The sequence below is a fragment of the Lolium perenne genome, chromosome 7 (assembly GCF_019359855.2).
Source record: "Lolium perenne isolate Kyuss_39 chromosome 7, Kyuss_2.0, whole genome shotgun sequence".
Classification (NCBI taxonomy): Eukaryota; Viridiplantae; Streptophyta; class Magnoliopsida; order Poales; family Poaceae; genus Lolium; species Lolium perenne.
Genome location: NC_067250.2, coordinates 7,736,240 through 7,757,394, shown reverse-complemented (window position 1 = coordinate 7,757,394; position 21,155 = coordinate 7,736,240).

Genomic DNA, 21,155 nt, shown 5'->3' with positions numbered 1-21,155 from the left:
TCAGGAGTCGGATCCGTTTGTCGATGGCATCGGAGGAAAGGTTGTCCTTCGAGGCACGCATAAGATCATCGCGCCCCGTGTACTGAAACATCAAGCGGTCCCGATGCTGAAGGGGCTGGATCCGCTTTGTAAACTAGGACATTGTAAGGTCCTTCCCTGACAAGCCGTCCTCCGTCAGCTTGCAGATCCGCCTAACTGCATGAGTCAATTGAGGTGACTCGGAAAGATGCAGGCATTGCGTCTAGGCCGGAGTCTCGCTGGCGGGGCCATTTTTGAAGGCTGGCAACACCCTCGCGCTCGCTGGGTCGGAAACGTCCTTCAGATAGAAGAAGCCTCCGGACCAGTATCGCGCGGATTCGTGGCGGTCGGTGGGAGGATAGACGCGGCCGGGGCGGAGCTTGAACGTGATTGTCCCGCAGGTGGCCAGCTCGGAAGTTCGAGGAATCTTCTCCTTCTTGACGGAGAAGAAGTATTGAAAGAGGGAAAGTTCTGGGGTTACCCGGAGGTGGCCTTCGCACAGCGTCACATGGTTGCTGATGGCCAGTATGCTGTTCGGCGAGATGTTGTGTGGCTGCAGCCCATACGCCTTTAGAATTTCAGAGAAGAAATTGCTAGGCGGAAAGGAGAAGCCACGCTCGACGAGCGCCTTGGTCACCACCATTTCTCCGGCTTCGGGAGCTGGAGTCAATGAACCCGGAAGTGTCCGCCAGGACCCGGGCTTCAAAAAACCTTCCGCCTCGAGGTTGCGGAGCTCGGTTTCTGTGGTGGTGCAGGGACACCATTTTCCCTTGGCTTCGATGTCCCGCGCGCGAGCCTTGGATTTTTTAGCGGCTACCTCCTCCGCCTTCTCCATCTGTTCTGCCCCCGCGGTTTCTTCCGAGTTGGCAGATGTCCCCTCGATGTTTTTGTCGGAATCCTTTGAGGGCTCCAGCTGAACTGGGATGAAAGGGGGAGGGGCGGAAGAGATAGGCATCACCATGATCGGCTCGGAGGAGGGAGGCGGAGTTGAAGAAGACATCTGAAAAGAGAATGCGAAGATAGCTAAACTTAGCCGGATCCAGCGTTGATACCCTATTCATCCCTACCAACTACGGCGAGAAGGCAAAGCTCTGAGGGCTTACTGGAATGGATTCCGCGGTGGTCGGAGTTGCCGGCGGTGAGGATTTGCTGCGGCGGCTCGCTGAACTTAAGAACACAAAGAACATCTCACGGCGGCGAATCGGCTCCGGTGAACTCCGGTGCGGCGGAGGATGAGCTCGAAGGCGGCGATGTGCGAGAGGTGAAAAGGGGGGGCGAATGGGGTGATTAGGGGTGAACAACGGATATTTATAGGCCGAGGGAAGGAGATTCGTGCTCCGCATCCTGTGGTCGGAACGCAAGCGTCGCGCCGTTGGATGATCGACACGTGTCAAAAACCCTAAGCGGTGAAAATGGCTAAGGATAAGTTACCGCTCAAATCGCCCGAAAATGGCGCCAAGATTGGCGGAACCGTTTGAACTTTGAGGTTCCGGGTAGCAGTTTGAAAAGCTGTAAACTCTTGTCCGAGCAGGGGAGTAACCCGGAGATGTGTTGTAACGATACTATCGATGGATGAAGTCCCGCGGGATAAAGGTATTTTCCGACTAAAAGTTGGGAAAGAAAATGATATGAAGTTGGAGTTCTTCAAGTTTCCCCGTGCTGCCAAGAATGTTGGAAGCCGTGAAGCTTTAGCAAGGCAGAAACAAGAGGTGAATCTCGGAGAACTCTGGGGGCTACTGTTGTGGGTATACTTCATGGGTATACCATCGACAGTGCCTAGATCCGGCAAGCCCGGGTGGCCCACAGACGGTGATGTGGCATGTGGCCCATCGGGCGGCCTAGTTGCTGTTGATCATGGAGGATGAAGTCCAGCCCAGGATCGGGAAGCCGGATCCTAACCGACCTTCGGAGGAGGCCGGATCCGTGGAGGCCCATGAGGAACCCGGATCCAGTACGACGTAGATGGAAGGCGGATCCTTGACGTGCAGGGCAAGATATTGTACCGTAGTTAGGCAACCTGTAATCTGGCTAGGACTCTCCATGTAAACCCTAGATCCGTGCGCCTTTATAAGCCGGATCCCGAGAGCCCTAGAGGCACAATCACAACTCATTGTAATAACGCGAAAGCGCCCAGATAATTCCAGACAAGCAACAGTAGGCTCTGTCTTCGAGCAGGTGTTCCGAAGCTGGGTAAATCGCGTATCACCATCCCGAGGACTCTCCGCCCTATAGCCCCTACTTCTTCTCCCCTCCATGAGGATCCCTCCTCTGGAGTACCGTCGAATAGGCAACGACAGTTGTTTTCGACAAAATTAATACAAAAGGAACTAAAACCCGCCTAAGGAGAAAGGAGCCTATCCGTATATCACGCTGCTACCCATGTTGGGAAAACAATTCCCTCACGGTATCTTCCAATCGTGTAGACACCTTGATGCTAGCACGCAGTCGACGTGCCCGTTGGGAACCCCAAGAGGAAGGTGTGATGCGTACAGCGGCAAGTTTTCCCTCAGTAAGAAACCAAGGTTTATCGAACCAGTAGGAGCCAAGAAGCACGTTGAAGGTTGATGGCGGCGGAGTGTAGTGCGGCGCAACACCAGGGATTCCGGCGCCAACGTGGAACCTGCACAACACAACCAAAGTACTTTGTCCCAACGTAACAGTGTGGTTGTCAATCTCACCGGCTTGCTGTAACAAAGGATTAGATGTATAGTGTGGATGATGATGTTTGCAGAGAACAGTAGAACGAGTATTGCAGTAGATTGTATTCGATGTAAAAGAATGGACCGGGGTCCACAGTTCACTAGAGGTATCTCTCCCATAAGAATAAGCATGTTGGGTGAACAAATTACAGTTGGGCAATTGACAAATAGAGAGGGCATGACCATGCACATACATGTTATGATGAGTATTGTGAGATTTAATTGGGCATTACGACAAGGCGACTGCTTCCATAGACCCCCAAACCAACAATTGCATAAACGTACCATTATGCACGTGCTCCTTCCGCCGGCGCTAACGGGTCGGGCTAGGTTAGCCTCCGAAGATCCATATCGATTGTACACGTGTACCCGTTGAAAGGGTATACGGTGTACCCTTGTACTCGTTGAAAGGGTATACAGTGTATGTACATTTCGGTGTATGTACGTGTCGGTGTATACGTCCGATGGATACTGCTTGGTGATCGTCGTCGGTTGTCACTTTCCATTCTCACGTACCTTGATCAGCTCGTCGCAGCCGCCAGCCTGGCGATCTCCGATCTAGATCTTCTCCGGTGAATACTGCTTGTCCGCCGATCGCGGCAAGGATCCGGCGTCCAACCTTGGCCCAACTCCACCCCTCCCCTCCCACGGCCGCCATTCATACCTAGGGTTTTGATCCCTCCGTCTTGTTGTAGCCGGTCGATCCCTCACCACCGCCATTTGCACGTACCCCGGTGAATCGTAGCAGGTCTGGCTGGTTACCTCGGCGATCTCCTATCCTTCCCGCATCCGGTGGATCGGTTGGCCGTCACCGCGGTGCGCACGATAATACGGCGGCGAACGTCTGAGTCATCCACCCTCCGCCTCCCCACGATCGACATATAGGTCGTTCCATTGCAAGGCAGAGCACCGCCGAGCCCAACTTCCCGTGGCTGCCCAGATTGCCACCGACGAACAGAAGAGGTTAGCCCCCCGTGCCACACTGTTATTCTATTCTTATTCCATGTATACTTTATAGGATGTATTGTCGCATTTGTGCTTAGGGTTTGATTTGTTGTTCAAAATTTTACCAATTTTTCGTATATTTTTTGTTAATAAGCATTTCACAATGAATTCTAAGCCGAGTTTTTATGTTGATTAGGTCAGTGATGTTGGTTTTATTTGGACAGATGGACGGCTCTATGGCTTCTGGGATTGGCAATGAGAAAGCAACTACAGATGTTGATGACTCTACATGGGATGCTTTTGATATTTCATCTTCGAAGATGAATATGAAATACCTTCGTCTGATGATGATGATAGCATTTTTGGTGATCCTCAGATTCTGAGTCCGATAATGTGAGTCACTCACATTTTCATATTTTATCAGTACAGTGTGCATGGGAATATTTTGTCCTTGAATTTTGCCTCCTTGTTGCAAATTTTGTAGATGGACATCGATGATGAAGACAGCATAAGAGAGACAGATGATGAACCCACTTCTGAAAATACGAGTGATGTATGTTTTCTTTTATCTTACTTGCCTTCTTCCAGGTGAAGATGAATATACATGTAATTTGCTATTTTCCAACAAATTGCGCAGGTTGTTGTAATCAGAAACAGTGAGCTTACCTACTATGGGGATTCTGATTTGGAAGACTTTGCTTATGAAGAGGATATTCCTGAGCAAATAAAATCATTAGAAGGGGGGTTTCACAATTGTCAAAATCTGAATGCAAAAGCGAAGTAAGATTTTATTTTGATGCATTGCAATGCATAATAGAACAAATCAAAGTGTCTGTAACAATAACGCCATGTTTGTCATATTTGTTTAGGTGACAGGAAGTTCCCAGTTGGACCATACTAACCAGGAAGATAATAAGGATCCATATGATATTGATGCTGAAATGAGCAGACAGCGAAAGTATGAGGCTGTAAGGGCCATGATCTTTGTTTCCGAAGAGGCTGCCTATTATTTCTACAACAAGTATGCCAAAGAACATGGTTTTAGCATTCGACGCGAGAAGAAAAAGGAACGCCTTGATGAATTAGGGACACCCACCATTCGGTATAGGCGGTTTCTTTGCTCCAGGGCTGGGCAACGTGAAAGCAAGTACTTAGAAATGGAAAACCGAACGTATAGGCACCATCCTGAGTCTCGCTGCAACTGTGGTGCCCGTTTCAGTGTGTCGTATAACAGGAAAAAGGGTGTTTGGACTGTTCTGAGATTTGACGACAATCACAACCATAAGCCTGCTACAGCTGATCAAATCGCTTTTATGAGGTCTCATAGAAAGATCAAGGCTCATCAGAAATCTAGGATCATGTCACTGGGAGCTGCTGGGATGAGATTATTCAACATTATGAGGACATTTATCAGTGACAATGGAAAATACAGCATGGTAGGATTTGTAAGAAAGGATCTTTACAACATGTCTTGCCGTGAAAAGAGGAAGATGCTTGCAAAGGGTGACGCCAACACAACCATTGGCATTATGGAGAAGAGGAAGTGAGATGATCCTGAATTCTTTTTTGATTACAAGCTTGGTAAAGGTGGACAATTGTTACACCTGTTCTGGTGTGATTCTCAGTCTCGGCAGGACTATGCCGACTTCGGTGACGTGCTGGTGTTTGACAGCACGTACAAAACAAATCGGTATGCTATGCCGTTCATACCTTTTGTGGGAATAAACAATCACCGCCAGACTACTGTTTTTGCATGCGCCATTGTCTCGGACGAAAAGGAAGTAACATACAAGTGGTTGTTAGAAACATTCCTGAAAGCCATGTATCAGCAGAAGCCTAAAGGGATCATCACTGATGGGGATGCTGCAATGATCGCCGCTGTTGGTAAAGTCTTTCCAGGCGTGTGGTACCGTGTTTGTACGTGGCATATTGAGAAGAACATGAAGAAGCGCATTGACTCCCTGGCTCACAATGAATTCCGGTCGCTGCTGTACTACACCACTTCAGAACAAGTATTCGAGGAGAGATGGAGGGCATTCGTCGAGAAGCACCAGACGGAATTAACCAAAGAATGGATGAAGAGGATGTATAGGAGGAAGAAGTTGTGGTCAGCCGCGTATCTAGCGAATGGATATTTCCTCGGAATGAAAAGCAACCAGAGGAGCGAGAGTTTGAACTCCACCCTACACACCCACCTTGACTTTGGACTGACAATGGTGGATATGGTTGTGCACTACGAGAATAACAGTAGCCGTGTCCGGGAGGAAGAGGCCCGCCAGACACCATAGACTCTCGAGCGCACCGGTTGCGATTACTGTACAAGGATATAGAGATGTCTGCTGCCCGTAAATTCACTGCTACAAACTTCTACCTCGTTCAAGGGGAGCTGAAAAAGATTGGGGGCCTAGAGATTGTAGATCAACTTGGATGTGCTGGTGGGTTAACAACCTTCGTTGTGTCATGGATGAATAACCGTAAGTATTTGTTTTCAGTGGAGTACAGACCTGAAAGCAAAGAGGAAACAATAACGTGCAGCTGCCGAAGGATGTATCGGAAAGGGCTACCTTGCAAGCACATCTTGTTTGTTTTGCATTTTGTGGGGTGCTCTAAAATTCCGAACTGTTGTGTTCTCCGAAGGTTCTCGAAGGATGCAAGGTATGGTTTGCCCTCGAGACGCGAGAGTGATTTGTACGGATGGGGATGGGAAGGGGTAGCTGAGCGGAGAAAGCATAGCGAGCTTACCCAAATTGGAGCAGAAGCTTTTGATGCAGCATTGCATGACCCAGAATCTTACAAATGAGCTTATGAAATGTATGAAAGGCATAATACACAGGAGAAAAGGTGACCAGTATCAGCTGCTCAACGGCTTACCATGAGGACGCACAAAACAGAGGAGATGCACCGCAGTGGGTGATCCCGATAAAGCCGAGACCAAAGGAGCACCTAAACAAAACAAGAAGTACTATAAGGACAAGGATACGAATCAACAGACATCAAAACATGGCAGGATATCACACGACGAGCGGAAGAAGGAGAGGTTGTGCATCGCTTGCAATCAACCAGGTCATAATGTAAACAACAAGATGAAGTGCAGGCTACATAAGGAGTGAGTATCTGATTCAGCCCTACTCTTAAATAGCTTGCACTAATCTTCTACTATTTTATGTGCCACTGACTTGTGTGTTATTTCATGCAATGCAGATACGAGGGACCATCGGAAGTATGAACAACACTACTTGATCGATTCACATTGTTGCACTTGTGTATTATTTGTTGTACAAACATTGGTCAGATTGTCAAAGGTCGAATTTTGATACTTGCAACACAACTAGGACAATTTTGTTCACGAATGACAGAGAGCACAGCTTATGTCTTGCACACATTGCGAATACCATTACAGCATCGCACGTATCACCGTATGATACTTACAAAACAATATGGAGAATTTGTTCACAAATAACATAGAGCACAACTATGTCTTGGACACATCGTAAATATAATTACTGCATCGCACAAACACACTAGTACTTGCCCCTTGAGTCTTATCACTCTCGTGCTTGCTTCTGACGCTTGTTCATTGATGAAGATTCATCCTGATTTTTGCATCTGGGGCAGATGTGGTCTGATCTCTGGAGGTGAGCTTGTCCCTCGTTCACCATGTAGATCTTGTTGTATATCTCATAACTGAGATAGCCGTCAATAGCTGCGTACTCGAGGTTCATCCAGGACAGTGGCTTGCATTCCTAGAAACCATGCCCTTCCTTCCGAAGCCGGTTGTACTTGAAGTCCTTCTTCATGTTGGCAAACTTGGGATCAATGAGCTTTGCTGCAAGATCAGCCATTCCAGCCTGCGGTTGACCATTAATCTTGAAAATGTCCTGGATGTCGATGTGTCTCTCTTCCGGAACAGAAGACCGGCCGCACGAAGAACTTTTGTGTCATTTCTTTTATCAACACTTGTAAAAGTGTATTGCTTGTCCTTGAGAAAAGTCGAGGCGCGGACAATGATCCTTGCACCTTTGTCAAGAGCAGCACAAATAAATTCAACAAGTACTGTAATGAAAATGTAGGGACGCTTTAAATTCAATGTAGGGACATAAATTTCAATGATCCTTGTACCTAATGTAGTGGAATACAAGAACGTGCTCCCTCATGGCGATTTGCATTACCGCCAACTTGTGTCCGCTAGAGTCATACTCGAGATCCAGACCAATGAACTTGAACCTGTCCTCGTCCTCGTCGAGCCAACCCTCGTACATACGAAGAATTCTATCAACAGTCGCCGCCTCATTGGTGTAGACGACGTCGATATATGTACTCCCGTGCGCAAGGATGCGGTACTTCTCCGTCGTGGACTTCTGCCTCCGGCCACGACGGAGGAAGAGGCAGATGCCATGGACAGCGTGGGAGGAAGGGAGCACCGGGATGCGGTAGACGAACGGCCGGGGTTGGGACAGAACGGTGGAACTGCCACAAGTATTGGGCGGATATAGGGGCGGGAGACGAACATGCGCTAGAGGTCTCTGGCGGCCCACATTGGCCCGTTACATGTCCGACGGCCAAATTCGGAAAATTCGAAAATTCGAAAAATTCAAAAAGTTTTAACCAACGGATTATGTTCACAAAAACGTGTGACATATTGGGTAAAAAAACTGGATTTTTTTTTCGAAGGTCGAAAAATCGACTAGCTTAGAAAAAGTGGTTTGATGTAACCCAAACGATTCCGTTTCTAAGAATGTGGATTTTTCGACCTTCGAGAAACGCTCCAGAATTTTTGCACACACTCTCGTATCCATTCTAATACGAAGTGTGAAGGTTTTTTCAATTTTTGAATTTCTGTGAAAATAAACAATTAAATTTCAGTTAAATTCGAGTTGAAAAAAAAACAAAAGAAAACTAGAGAACCCTGATGGATGGGCCATGAGTGTTCCTTCCCCGCGTCCATGCTCCACGTTAATGGGCTTAGTAGAAACCGCGTTACATGTCTTTCGGCCTAGCTGATAAGTTTTTTAGTTTTGATTTCAATAAATCTGCAGCACATCCGGTTAAATTCAAAAAATTCAAAAAAGTTTTAACCAACGGATTATGTTCACAAAAACGTGTGACATATTGGGTAAAAAACTGGATTTTTTTTCAAGGTCGAAAAATCGACTATCTTAGAAAAAGTGGTTTGATGTAACCCAAACGGTTCCGTTTCTAAGAATGTCGATTTTTCGACCTTCGAGAAACGCTCCATAAATTTTTGCACACACTCGTATCCATTCTAGGATCTAAGTGTGAAGGTTTTTTCAGTTTTTGAATTTCCGTGAAAATAAACTATTAAATTTCAGTTAAATTCGAGTTGAAAAAACAAGAAAACTAGAGAACCCCGCTGGATGGGCCATGAGTATTCCTTCCCACGTCCATGCTCCACGTTAATGGGCTTAGTACAAACCGCGTTACATGTCTTTCGGCCTAACAGATAAGTTTTTTAGTTTTGATTTCAATAAATCTGCAGCAAACCTGGTTAAATTCAAAAAATTCAAAAAAAGTTTTAACCAACGGATTATGTTCACAAAAACGTGTGACATATTGGGTAAAAAACTGGAATTTTTTTCGAAGGTCGAAAAATCGACTAGCTTACAAAAAGTGGTTTGATGTAACCCAAACGGTTCCGTTTCTAAGAATGTGGATTTTTCGACCTTCGAGAAATGCTCCAGAAATTTTTGCACACTCTCGTATCCATTCTAAGACGAAGTGTGAAGGTTTTTTCATTTTTTGAATTTATGTGAAAATAAACTATTAAATTTCAGTTAAATTCGAGTTGAAAAAAAACACAAGAAAACTAGAGAACCCTGCTGGATGGGCCATGAGTATTCCTTCCCCGCGTCCATGCTCCACGTTAATGGGCTTAGTACAAACCGGCCTATTATTACCTGTCCGGAATGTTAAACGAATATATAAGAATAACATGTGCATGTAGGGATGAAACAGAATTAACCAACATATTATGTCCTAAAAAACGTGTGACACTAAAAATAGTCTGAATTACAAAAATTAGTTTTTACTACAAAACGCACGAAAGTTTTTGCTGAAATAAAAATAGTACAACCCGAATACAAAGATGAATTACAATTTCTCCTTTCATTCTATGAGGATTCATCCATATGCATATCTTATAATGTGATATCTTCAATCTCAAGCCTGATGCACAAATCCCTGAACTCAATCTTCAGACATACTAATGAACCTATCACAAGATGAGCTGCTACACAGAACGCATTCCATCCATCTACAAACTCAATATGCTGCCCCTTGTAGATTGTATAAGCCCCAACCATTTGTCCATTAATAGATCTGCTATAAAAAATAGCAGCACCTTCTCTCGGCCTATAGTATCCACGTGCAACATCAAATGGAATGAGCTACAAAAAAGTAAAATATAAACAAAGAAAACGTTAACACTGTTTGTATGTTATGAATGAAACTTAAAAACAAGTGAAAAAGTTACTAACCAAACGAGTAAGAGAAGATTCATTCAACCTCGTCACAAAGAACTGAGGTACTTCAAAGAAATCGAGGAATTCGTTTTCCTCCACTTTATTTAGCTCTTTGAATATAGCCCAAGTAACTGCATTCATCTCTGCGGAGTTAATGTCTAGCAAATTTGAGAAAATGGTTTTCTCAAAAGTAACTCTGCAGCACTCCAAAACCTCCCAACAATCTGAACAAACAAAAAAATAAAACAGAATGAACAATGAGAAATATGTGAAAACAATATCACAATAATAATTAGAAACAAAGAAACATGCCTGGTAACTGAACCCATGGTTTTTCGTCACGGTCAGCATTGAATACAACAACTTCAAACTTGGAAGTAGTTTCATCATATGTGAACTCCACAATGTCATTTTCATCCATAACATAAGAGTCTACAAAAGAACTCCAGAATGGTCCACAAAGATAAGTTCTTGCTTCAGTCTTCTCCACATGGAAATGATAAATGTAACCATGATTGCATTCAGCAACAACCCACGTATCTACTAAACTATGTAGCATCTCCCTAGCATGGCAAGGCACGGCCTGAAGAATTGAACACAAAAAACAATTTATTTAGAAAAGAATTGAACACGGCGGGGAAATAATGTATATCTAGCTTGTACTATGCAAAACATACATACAATTAGTTCTTCAAACAAATGCACCATCGCTACATCAAATGAAAATGCACGACGCTTGGACCGGAAGCAGTTAGTGTCAGGCTGGCCACAAATAAGACATCCTGCTTCTTCATCCATCTCTGACAAAAATAATATAACATATCAAACACATTCGAAACATTCCAATAACAGAAATCCAAAGAATTAAATCAATGTTCACAATGAACTACAAACTCCTGCTGACGTCCTAGATTTCTGGGTACTAACCCTAATAGATAGCTACCCTACATCGTGGGCGCGCGGCAGCAAGTCGTGGAGGGGGGAGTGCAGGATGTAGTTCAGGGGCTCAGCAAATTACCACCTGGGCTACGACCAAAAGAAGAAGCGCTCCGCTCTCGCTCTCGCCGTCGCCGTCGCTGTCGCCGTCGCTCCTCGCCGCTCGGTGTCCCCGCTTCAACAATAACCGCATACAATCTCCGCACAAAAGCCTCGGGCTATAAAAATGGGCCAACAAAAACCGGGCACAATAGAAACAAAAGGCCCAACATGTGACTAATTCCAACTGACTACACGGTTATTTCATGTCAGAACCCTACGAGACTTTGTGAAACCAATGCACCTTTAGTCAACAATATATAGGGCATATTTCATTTTGAACAAAAATAAGAGGTCTATTTTTTACAGACTATTTGTTTTGGGTTCACAAGTCTACCAATATGTGAATATTTTTTACTCATTTTTTACCCTAGATCTTAACCAAGCTACGTCTTTTGAACTAATAAACTAGAAAATGCAAGAAAGTTAAGACACCTGGCATTAAACATAGGGCCGACAGAGGATTTTCATTCCTTCTAAGTTTCTTACACAAGATTGAACAGCAAAGGGAAGAAAAAAACACTAAATCGGCGGCCTCTACATCTTGCTTGTCCCTCCAAGACATGCCACCCGGCTAATCCTCTTCGTCGGAGGACCACCATTTTCCGCCCTCTTCTTCGACCTTGGACTCCTGGAGCGCCTTGGCGAGCCCCGGTGTATCGGCTGGGTCATCATGAGCCCGCATCTGGGCCTGGTAACTCAGTTCCACATCTCCCAATATCACGTCCTCATCGTCGTCGGAGGACCACCATTTGTCGTCCTCCACTTCGGCCTTGGACTGCTGGAGCGCCTGGGTGAGGCCCGTTGTGTCGGCGGGGTCGTCGGGAGCACGAATCTCCGGCGACCACCATTTGTCGAACTCCTGTTCGGCCTTGGACTGCTGGAGCGCCTGGGTGAAGCCCGGTGTGTCGGCGGGGTCGTCGGGAGCCCGAATCTCCGACTGGTAATTGAGATACGCAGTCCACCTCGGCTGCGGCTCGGGCTCCGGATCCGGTTGCGGCTCCGGCTTGGGAACGCGCAGATGAGGTGCAGGGCCGCGAATCGGAATTTGGTCCCGCGGCTCGCTTGTCGCTGGAGGTGGAAGGACGATCCCTTCGTGCCGGCGCGGTGGAAGAGCTGGAGGTGCCCGTGGTTCGCCGTACGGTGGTGGTAGGCGGCGTGGCGCGCCGCGAGGAAGAGGGACATAGCCGTGCGCCGCGAGCACGGTGTCCACGTCCTTGCCGGCCCAGAAGGACTGCCGCCCTATTTGATTGTACCTCCCGCCGGCGTACATACCGTACTGGTTGGCTAGCTCGTCGAGGCGCTCCATCTCGAACCGGGGCCTCCACAAGGCGCTGTCCTCCCCCCAGTCTGGGTTCGCCCGATCCCACGGCGTGAGGGCAGCTCGACGGCGGCGGATGTAGCCGCGCAGATCTTCGTCTTTTTCAGGGACCGGCGGGATGGCGTACCCGGCGGCGCTCACCCTCCAACCAGCTGGCAGGTGCCAGTACGGCGGAACGAGCAGCCGCGCCTCGGCCAAGATCGTCGCTTCGTCGGGGTTGAGGCTCTGAGGACGAGGGGCCGCACGGCAGATTTTAGCTCCGCGGGCGCTGCTCCCTCCGGCTTCGTGGTCGTTGAGGCCCATCGCTTGCTACGGCTGCTCGACGGCGGCGGGTTTAGGTTATGGGCTAGCTAGGGTTTGGTGCGGGATGGCCTGATGTGCTCCACTGGATGGGATAAAATGGACTGTCGGTGAACCGAGTGAGTGGTGCTGCGGCCTTGTACGCGTGTTCGCTGTTGACGACCTGTTGACTGGGAGGCCACGCGTGTTCGCTATTATGATGCCACCGAATCAGTTCCCCTCCTGTTTAATGGCTCGCCGGTTGTGAAGCGACATATCTAGTTGGGACGCCACCGGTAAACCACGCGCAAGAGCCACTGGTTATCCACGCGCAGGCGCCACGGTAAATGCGTCGCCTAGGCTACCGTGCAGCAAATTCGGTCGTCAGTTGCCCCAATGGACGGTCAGTAAATGCTATACATACGGATGTTTTACTTACGAAAACACTTTACGGACTCACGATGGAGCAACACACACGGAAGTCCATGAACAGAAAATAAGTTGAAGATAAAAAATCGATGACACAATGGTTCTTGAAAAACATAACAAAATATTTGGAGTATGAACTAAGTGTTCATATTTTAGAGCCTATCTACTACCATCTTGAATTCACCATCGACGACGCTTCGACCAAAAGCGAAGATGAATATGTCACTAACTCTCATATCGTGCAGTTTCACCAGTCGCTCGGGCACGGTAGGAGGCCGACGGAAGACCGGTGCGTTGAACTGCATCCTACCGGTGCGTTGCAAGGTCTTGGGTGGGGATTAGCTTCAAGTGGAGAATATATGGATTGTGTGTCGCGCCGAGTGGAGAGGGAAAGAGGGGGTATAAATAGGGCGCCAAATCGATCAATTACAATGAAACCTCGTGCGTGTGTGTATCCGTGTCAATGCGGTGCGCCTGATTCAGTCTTCCTTTATTGCTCTGAATCGGCGACCATAAATGGCTCTGAATCATCGTCTGCCTCGCTGAGCGCTCGAGTTGGTGCGGCGCATGCATGGCGAAGTCTGCGACGGACAAAACCGTGCAACGGTCCAAACCACGTCTCCTCCCTAGACTAATCATACTGCGGAGTGAGCCTCTCGCGGATCGCCGTCGCTCAGCAGATCGCAGCCGTGCACGAGTGTTTTCCTATAAAAGGCCTCCATCCAACGGCGTAGAGCTAGGTATTGTAGGGCCCGCCCGGAGTCGCTTTGACCGCCACGTGAGAATGGCCATTCCTCGGCTCCCGAGCGGCCGCCGCCCACCTCTGCCAATGAAGTTATTGGCGATGCCACGCGTGCCCATCAGCCGCCGCCCACCTCTGCCAATGAATTTATTGGCGACGCCACGCGTGCACAGCGGCCGCCGCCGACCACGGTTGCCTGGGGCATTATATAGCGGCGCTCGTTCGGCTGCCTCATCTACTCCCGCACAAACCCTAGCCGCCGCACAACCTGCACCGTAGCGCAGCCCACCCACAAGCCCGCGAAGGAATCCATGGCTGGTTTTGGTGGGCGGCGAGGCGGTCGAGGCCGTCGAGGCCGAGGGCGCGGTCGCCGTGCTGGAGCAGCATCACCCAGCCGCTCGTCGTCGCCAGCGCCGTCATTGTCTTCGGAGGAGGCGACGTGCTTCGAATTCATCCTAAGCATCGACCAGGACCCTCTCGGCATCAAGCGGCTTCCGGACAAGTTCGCCGAGTTCGTCGATGGCGTCGAGCCGGCAGAGTTGCAGCTACGGGAGGCGAGCTGCAACTTTCGTCGATGGCGTGTCGAGGTATTGTTCGACGGCCAGGGCAAGATGTACCTACACACCGGGTGGGACAAGTTCGCCCGCTACCTCGATCTCGAACCCGGCTGCCAGCTTATCTTCTGCTACGATGGGGATGGCGACATGGTCGTCAAAGTGTTCGACGGCACATCCTGCCGGAGATAATACCACATCAGCGAGTCAAGCTCGAGCACCGACAGTTAGATATTTTCGAGTGTTCTTTCTTTGCAGCGAAAATGGCCACCGGCCAATAGAACCACTAGTGTACGTTTCGATGGGTGCCCGGGAGTGTTCTTTCTTGGCAGCGAACACAGGAAACACCCGAGGACGACACTAGTTAGGTTTCCTCATTTTTCAATGTTCTAATCTTGTTTTAAACTATGTAATGGTTTGTGTAATGTTCGTATCTGTGTTTAAATGAAAAAGAGAAAAAAATTAGGTAAAAGTTATTGGTTTCCAAAATTTGTGAAGTTTTTTATTTATTTTAATTTTTGTGATAGTAAACCTATAAATTTCTGTTAAATTCAGGCGAAAAAAAGTTGACAGATAAAGCCATGGCCCATGAGTTCCCTCCCCGCGTGCATTGGCCCGTTACATGTCTGACAGCCTAGTTTTTTATTTTTTCTTTAAATCTGCAGCACATCCGGTTAAATTCAAAAAATTCAAAAAAGTTTTAACCAACGGATTATGTTCACAAAAACGTGTGACATATTGGGTAAAAAAAACTGGATTTTTTTTGGAAGGTCGAAAAATCGACTAGCTTAGAAAAACTGGTTTGATGTAACCCAAACGGTTCCGTTTCTAAAAATGTGGATTTTTCGACCTTCGAGAAACGCTCCAGAAATTTTTGCACACACTCTGATATCCATCCTAAGACGAATTGTTAAGTTTTTTTCATTTTTTGAATTTCTGTGAAAATAAACTATTAAATTTCAGTTAAATTCGAGTTGGGAAAAAAACAGAAGAAAACTAGAGAACCCTGCTAGATGGGCCATGAGTATACCTTCCCCGCGTCCATGCTCCACGTTAATGGGCTTAGTTCAAACCGCGTTACATGTCTGACGGCCTAACTGAAAAGTTTTTTAGTTTTGATTTGAATAAATCAGCACCATATGTGGTTAAATTCAAAAAATTCAAAAAAAAATTTAACCAACGGATTATGTTCACAAAAACGTGTGACATATTAGGTAAAAAAAACTGGATTTTTTTTCAAAGGTCGAAAAATCGACTAGCTTAGAAAAAGTGGTTTGATGTAACCCAAACGTTTCCGTTTCTAAAACTGTGGATTTTTCGACCTTCGAGAAACACTCCAGTAATTTTTGCACACACTCTGATATCCATCCTAAGACGAAGTGTTAAGTTTTTTTCATTTTTTGAATTTCTTTGAAAATAAACTATTAAATTTCAGTTAAATTCGAGTTGGGAAAAAAATAGAAGAAAACTAGAGAACCCTGCTGGATGGGCCATGAGTATTCCTTCCCCGCGTCCATGCTCCACGTTAATGGGCTTAGTTCAAACCGCGTTACATGTCTGACGGCCTAACTGAAAAGTTTTTTAGTTTTGATTTGAATAAATCAGCACCACATCTGGTTAAATTCAAAAAATTCAAAAAAAAGTTTTAACCAACGGATTATGTTCACAAAAACGTGTGACATGTTGGGTAAAAAAAACTGGATTTTTTTTCAAAGGTCGAAAAATCGACTAGCTTAGAAAAAGTGGTTTGATGTAACCCAAACGGTTCCATTTCTAAGAATGTGGATTTTTCGACCTTCGAGAAACGCTCCAGAAATTTTTGCACACACTCTCGTATCCATTCTAAGACGAACTGTGAAGGTTTTTTCATTTTTTGAATTTCTGTAAAAATAAACTACTAAATTTCAGTTAAATTTGAATTGGAAAAAAAGACAGAAGAAACTAGAGAACCCAGCTGGATGGGCCATGAGTGTTCCCTACCCACCGCTCCATCGCCTCCCTAAGGACTATAAAAAGGGCCGTCTCTCATCGTCCCTTTCACACACAAACCCTAGAGGCTCTCTCCCCAACCCTTGCCGCCACCGTCTCAACAAGAGTTGACGCCATGGCTGGGAGAGGCGGAGGCCGACGTGGTCGTGGCCGTGGCCGCGGCAGAGCTGCACGCTCGCCGTCGCCTGCCACACCGTCGGCTTCATCGCCGGAGATGGACGTGGAGGGGCCCGTGCTGTTCGAGTTCGTCCTCGTACTCAAGGGCGACCCACGCGGCATCCAGAGACTTCCTGACCCCTTCGCCGTCTATGTCGCCGGCGACGATCGACCGGGCACGCTGCATCTGCGGGAGGCTTCGTCCGGCTTCTACCGGTGGATCGTCGACGTGAAATACGACGGGCGCGGCAAGATGTACCTCCACATCGGCTGGGAGAAGTTCGCGCGCCACCACAGACTCGAAGCCGGCTTCATCCTCCTGTTCACCTACTATGGCGACAGGGACTTGAGCGTCAAGGTTTTCGACGAGACGCGCTACCGCCGGGACAACCACGACAACCACGGCGACAGCACCGACGAGGAGGACGACTGATGAAGAGTGTTGTTTCTTCGCAGCGAATACGTGCACGGAAGTTTCTGGGTGTTCGCCTCATCCTCCCGCTGGATTTTCCAGTTTGGGTGATCGGGGATTGTTAGCAGTGAACACAGGAAACCTTGGATGCACGGTCTAGTTAGGTTTAGTTTTTTTGCAAAATTTTATATTTGTGTCCACCATGGTTCAAAATATGTATTAGTTTGTGGAAAACCATGTCCCAATTATGTATTAGTTTGTGGAAATTGAAATGAAAATACCAAAAAAAGTATTTTTAAGGTTTCGTGTGTTCACACGAAACCTTCGATGCCAAATCAAGTGGATAGATGTGGATGTGGATGTGGATGGGGTTGCCAGGGTGAGTCCAACTGAGTGCATGGTTATTTCATGTGAGAAACCTAGGAGACTTAACACGGAATGGTGCATGGTATATTTAGTCAACGTCGAAATAATCACAAGTACACAAATATGTGACTATTTTTTACCTCAAACTCATATGTGACTATTTTTTACTCCTTTCTTACCTGTACCTTCTATGGTAATCAAACTTGTTGATTTTAGATAACATCTCTACGTGGCAATGACTTTATTATCGAGGGATCGAACAAGTTTGGCTACGGAGACTGAGCAGTCTATGTGAAAAACAATCTATGCATGAGAATAACAAACAAGGCATTCATGCATAACAGTTATAACTAGCATTTATCTAGATAAAAGAGTAACAGTTATAACTAGCATTTATCTAAACAAGACATTCATGCTTAAAAGTTATAACTAGCATTTATCTAAACAAGGCATTCATGCATAACTGTCATAACTAGCATTTATCTAAACAAGCAGGCATTCATGCATAACAGTCATAACTAGCATTTATCTAAACAAGCAGGCATTCATGTATAACACTGGAGATATAAGTTCTTAGTACTAAGAAATTCCATAAGTAGAACTTAAGGTTCTACGTACACACATTAAACCTAAAAGTTCTTAGTTATCCATTACAACCAGACAGAAATAAGCTCCAAGGACATAACATATATACGGCGGCGAGCATCGGGCTGAGGCATGCATGGTAGGTTCAGATGTTGCGACGCCTCTTGAGGATCCTGCCGGAACGGGGAAGGCGAGGACCCAGCAGAAACCTTGCAAGTGCCTCGTGGTCAGCCTTGCCCTGCCACTCGCGGGCGCTATTGCGAGTGTCCATAGCATGCATCTCAAGGGAAGCCAGCGCGCCGTCCTTCACCTTGTAGGGACAGAAGGGGCAAGCATGCCTTCCCCTACGCACTGTCTTCAGAATCCGAGACTCGAATCCCTTGACCTGCCTCTGCACGTAGGACTCAAAGTTGTCCTCGTCGACGTCGTCATCTGTGTTGTACTGCAAATAAAGGGGCACATGTGAGGAAGCGGCTAAAGGATGCAGAACATGGTATGGTATTCACAAAGTTCATATCTTCTTAATATTAACTGCTAAATTTAATGAGTAATTCTTACAATTCATACCTGAGGAACATAGAGAGCAAACTTTAACCATGGGAGTTTGGATACACGATTTACAAACTGTTAAAGATAATGTATTTATGCTTTCTATCTTGGTACAAGCTTTACATACCGCCAAGAAAGGACTTTCCACACATTCGGCAAACCTGAAGAGTCACTACTAAGCATGAATAATTTCAAAAATAATAGCTTACTAAGAGTTTCTACGACATCCAAAAACAAATCAACTGTAGGTAGGCATTCTTCAACCACCTAAAATTTCTAGGTTTGCAGGTTGTCAAAAGGCAATCCATTTTTGGTTACCTTGTCACATATGTTGCTGATTTTGTTTCCTATAGTACTTTTTTCATGAAGAAAGCAGTAGCTTTCATTTGAACATATCTTTTATTTTTCTTAGTGGAAGTCCAATTACTATTTTTCTGTTCTGTTTATAATTTGAGCATAAGTTTGAATTTCCTTAGGACTTTATGTTCTTATGCAAGCGGCAGACATAAAGCAGTAGCTGATATAATAAATATTATTTCTGGTTTGTTTGATACATACATCAGGATGTAAATGATGAGTTTTCCATCTGACATCGAGGACATACCAGGTCCTTGACATGTAACAAGCCTCATAGCTACTTAAGTTCCATAAAAGGACATGAATCATGATCAATTGGTGGATTATATCATGTGGAAAACTACAAGTACCTTATATTGCTTTTCTACACGGTTCAACACTCTGTTAACTATGTTTTTCTTGTTTAAAAATTCAAATGAGAGGTATGTATTAAAAAGTGGTTCTCAAGTCGTTTATCATACATTCTTGCGTCTAAAATCATGGTAAACAGCAAACCTTCAGCTCTTGACCCATTTCAATCCCCAACGGCAAATAGGCTCATTTCTATATGAAGAAGCTCCAAACCAACTTAGTATGACTGCAATTTTCATTTATATTAGGCAAGTGACTTATTTAGTAGTTGTATCTTATTTGTTGTTTGAGAATAATTTAGCTGAATCCACAATAGTTTGAATGATATCGTCTTGTTATAGTGGTACACAGTAATGATTTTAATACAAAGTTTATTGCTTTGGATACAAGATCACAATGGTAGAAGAAGTGCAAGAAAAATGAATGCTTGTTGCTTTGGATACAAGATCACAACGGGCATTCAACTAGTAATATTAACTCGCCAATGTTTGTTGCTGCTAGTCCATCATCTGAACCAAATAAATGTACCCATAGGATCACGAGGCAAGTCCCCAGATAAATGGTAAATCTGGAGAGAAGTTTTCCAGTCCATTGGACAAAGGATTCAGAAACATACAAGATGATTTTGTAAGTCCTACTTTTTCAAATAATGTAAATGGCTACCACCAAAGAAATAAAATGCTAGATGATGACACACAGAGCCTGAAATATCCAGGTGTGAACATGTCAAGATCAAGTTCCTATGTCTCTACAAAACCACGCGCATCCACTTATTTCTGGACGGAGGGAGTAGATCTACCTCGCAGGGCTCGATGTACTCGAGGACATAGCTGCGGTTACCAGATCGACATAGCATCCACGCGCATCTACAACATCTACTTTGCAGGGGTTACCAGATCTGAGAGGGAGACATAGCTTTACCTCGCAGGGCTGGACGTCTTGGCTGGCCTCGTACAAGGCGTCGATTTCCTTGTACGCCGCCTCCTCTCGGCAGCGGCGCGAGCAGCAGCAGCCACCGCATCTGCGCCGCCGCCCAGATCAGCACCAGCAGCTCCCGCGCCGCCGTCCGCCACCGCACCAGCGCCGCCGCCCAGATCAGCACCAGCAGCTCCCGCTCCCGCAACCGCTCCCGCAACCTCTCCCGCGGCCGCCCCCGCAGCCGCTCCCTCTCCGCCCTCCAAACCAGCAGCAGCCGCGGCTAGGTTCATGTCCATTGCCGGATCTGTGCTTCGCCGAAGAAATGGGAGTGTAGGGAGAGAGGCTTCGTTCGCCGAAGAACTAGGGTTAGGGTTTTCTCTCCTCTGCTTTTTGCCGGAAATGGGGATGGTGGGGAGGGGATGCGGCCGACTGGGGATAAAGTAGTGGACTCTTTTGGACTGTGCGCGTGTGCGTGGACCCGTGTGTGGACCCGTGGGCATTGACGGGCGTGTACGCGGAAGGGGCGTGTACGCGGAAGGGGTACGGGCGTGTACGCGGAAGAGGTGTACGGGCGTGTATGTATTCTCGCGGTGATACGCGTACCTCCTCGGGCTAACGGGTCCTGCGGGTTTTGGAGCGGGCATTTCTATACCCGAATCGAAGTTGAAAAGACGATCCTGCCCCTCGCCGCGGAGTAATCTGGGTCGTCCTTGTGTTCCGCTCAACATACTCGTTCGACGTTGGGGGTCTATGGAAGCACTCGCCTTACGACAAAGTACATAGACCGCTATCCAGCATGCATCTATGCCTAAAAAGTCCACCTTCAGGTTATCATCCGACCCCCTCCAGTATTAAGTTGCAAACAACAGACAATTGCATTAAGTATGGTGCGTAATATAATCAATAAATATATCCTTAGACATAGCATTGATGTTTTATCCCTAGTGGCAACAGCACATCCACAACCTTAG